The sequence below is a fragment of the Coffea eugenioides genome, chromosome 10, assembly GCF_003713205.1.
Source record: "Coffea eugenioides isolate CCC68of chromosome 10, Ceug_1.0, whole genome shotgun sequence".
NCBI classification, from domain to species: domain Eukaryota; kingdom Viridiplantae; phylum Streptophyta; class Magnoliopsida; order Gentianales; family Rubiaceae; genus Coffea; species Coffea eugenioides.
This window is the reverse complement of record NC_040044.1, coordinates 31,496,459-31,499,874: the sequence shown is the minus strand read 5'-3', so window position 1 is coordinate 31,499,874 and position 3,416 is coordinate 31,496,459. Positions and strand designations below refer to the sequence as shown.

Here is a 3,416-nt window from a genome sequence, read left to right as displayed (position 1 = left end):
GAATGTTTGGTACGATATTTGTTGGATTGCAGTGGACATGGAAGCGTTTCCAATTTATCTAGGTGCGGAAAGAATGAAAAAGAAAGAAAAACCCTGATATCAGTGACCGATGAAAAGCCTTTACCTATTTTCAGGTAAAGCATACGATGATTAATACTCAAATGTATATTTCACGATAGTGGAAATGGTACCTGTTTCTAAAGCATTGCATGAATATACTGCTCCCTACATATATATATGAAGCTTAGCAAGTCATTGTTGTCATCGCTCCAAATTGACAGACTTTAATATACATTGTCTCCATTTTTTGTACCTTTTCTTTAGCCATAGGTATGCAAAAAAATGTGCATTTAGATGCATAGATTGCTTTCTTCATGCGTATGGATGCTAAAGTCCCATATTGATTCCTTTTTCCAGACTATGTGCAGCCATATTTTTAGCGCAAGTCTTGGATATGCAGGTGAGCTATCAAATAGTCAGCCAAAAATGGAGGTTCAAAATGGTTGCTCAAACTGTATAGAGAAACAAAAACCGTACTTTGCAGTGCTCTTAGTGGAGATAATCTATGCAGGCGATGCCTTATTCTCCAAAGCAGCAATCTCAAAAGGAAGTCTTTGCTGCCTACCGCCAAGCATTTGCAACAATTGCTTTGGCTCCATTTTTCTCTTCTACTCGATCGATAGGTTGCTTCAAAAAAAACAGCCTTTTTCTTCATCTGTTCATGTTTTGCAAATGGATATATATATATGTCTTCACTCTAATTCTGTTTTTCTTAGAAAAAGGAGCTGTTTCCCTTTTTAATTCTTGTTTTTTTCCCCCTTATTCAGGAATAGGACTTCCCTCTTGTCGTATGTCATAGTGTACAAAATCTTTTACTTGGGCATGTACGTGCTTAATTCCTCTTTTTTCTCTGATACCGATATTGTTACATCTAATATTCTCAAATTTTTATTTCAACATAGCTTTATACGATAATTCTCTATGGAACTTTCAGGATTACACTGATTTTAAATCTTTACTCCTATGAAATGAATTATACCTCAGCAACATTTAATTTGCAGCTGCAGCAACAAATACAGTTCCTGCCACAACGTTTGTTATGGCAATTCTATTGAGGCAACCACAGCAGATGTAGGAAAGAAGCTGCCACCCCCAACATTTTACAAATTCTTTTTATATCCTCTTAAAACATTTTTGCTTGTATTCTTATAGAAAGTAGATCTCCCCCTCCCCCGGAACCCAAAATATTAGAATTCTTTTTATATCCTCTGAAAAAAAGTAAATCTTTTCACTTGTATCCTCGAAAATATTAGTTTTTGGCCCCAAAGATTTATACAAAACACATAAGAGACTCTTTATAAGTATATAATTTTACTAATCTTGCCTTCCAAATCTCAAGTCCTAGTTCCTTCAGTGAAGAAAACAAGTCAATCAACACCTTGATTTGCTTACAAGAAAACAAATGTTTTACAAGAAAACAATGTGTCTGCAAAGAAGAGGCATGGAATGGCAAAGGCCTTGGGTTCTCAAAGTGGTCTTTCTGGAGCTATGGAGTTTGATTTTGTTAAAGGGCCTCAATTGAATTTCATACAATGGTCTAAAGCCCATGATCAGGAGACCACAAATTCCAATGTGAAGCCTACTCTTCAAAGGTAGTTGGCAATGGGTTCCCTAATCATGCTCTTGTCCAACATTACATGGTCTGCCTGGCTCATCCAGCTGGTTAATACTCGCTTAACATATGCTTAAGTTTAATTTTCCAGCTAATATTCCTTTCATTTTTTTCAGCCAATTTAAATAATAATTAGAACTATTAAGGGGCTGAATTTTTGCTCTTGATTAATTTTAGGGATATATTACTAAAGAATATCCCGCAATACTGCGCCTTACAACTATGCAGTGCTTATTTAGCTGCTTACAATCATCAATTTTTGCTCCTAGTGCTTTATTGTAAATGAGAATGATAAGGGTTTTGGGCAAAAGGACCGAGAAATTCTTAGTGTATCTTTCATAGCATGACAAAAAATCGGATGGTGTTGAATCCAAGTTACAATCTTTTCAATTCCTGTGAAGTAGATATGCAAAAGGTCCAACTAAAATGCCCAAGAAACCACCATTGTGGCCAGCAAGATCTATTTTCCCTTGAAGTACATACCAATAGCAATGTTTTTCTCTTCTTTCTTGTAATTCCACAACTTCATTAAAGCCACCTAATTAAGTATGAAAGGGACACTAGCCTACTTTAACATCGTACAAATGCTATACAATAATTCTTTTGTAGTAGCTAGAACAATAACGTATATCCAAAAGAAGAGTGAAGCGTATGTGGTTAACATGTAGACATTCAACTTCGAAATAGAGCATAAGTCTCCTATGCTAAATGCACCATTAATGTTTAGTTACGTGCTTTGCAATTTGATTGGAGACGATAACCCTCCATTCTTTCTTAAAAGTTACACTACTTTTCACCTTTTAGGTTGCATGGCGTATACTTATCTAAGCTTCCTTAACCATATTTTTATATACCTTAGACTTAGAGGTTGCTAAAACACTACTTATTCTAAGCAATCTACAAGAAACTTAGTCATCGTTTACCAATTAGATTATCCGATTCTTGATTAACCACTTTTAAATTTTAATCAGCCTATCATTTTCATTTACCTAATAGCTTTCTACATCTTTTTACTCTTTTTGCGATAAATATACAAATGAACTCTACGCTTTCTGGATGTGACCGTATAATCTTTTGCAACTTCGACTGCATGCTTTAGTGTCTAATTCTGGATTCATTACCTTTTAGCTTTTTCGATTTGTATAATTCTAAAAACTTTGGTTCTATGTAAACTTGTGGGTTTTGCTCTGTTTGCCTAGTTGGTATTCTCATGGAGATTCCAATTCCGCCGCTCTCGTATGTCTTAGTTGAGGAACAAGACAAACATTCCTTGCCTAAGGTATCTTGACATTTAATTTAAAGCAAGTTGACAAATCGACTGAATTAGTAACATTTTCATAAAAAAAATAAATAAATTAATGCATCCACGTACGAATTATTTGAATATCAATTGCGGATAGTTGCGTTAGGCACTCATTATTCGGTTATGGGCTAATTTGGTCCCTTGAATCCATAAGGTTGTTCTGCATAATTCCATGGTACAATAATTTCTAAATTTGAGAGGTTTAATTCCTCAAATTGTTATCTAGGAGTAAGTACCTACATTGGTGACATTTTCATTTATATTAGTTGAAAGAGTAAAAACATCCAATTTCTCGATCCACCTATTCTCTGTGCTTTCTCTCTACTTTTTGCCTTCTCTTTATCATTCTTTCTTCGTAAGAGGGTTCCAAGATCTCCCTTTCTATTCCTCTATTTTTATTTTATGTTTAATAAAGCCTCTTCTACGATATTCTAGTAAGAG

General features: G+C 34.7%; 1 pseudogene; it reads left to right on the top strand.

Moving 5' to 3' along the window:
* The first annotated feature begins 486 nt into the window (after positions 1-486).
* On the top strand, positions 487-1,954 carry LOC113750665 (annotated as a pseudogene).
* Positions 1,955-3,416: the final 1,462 nt, after the last annotated feature.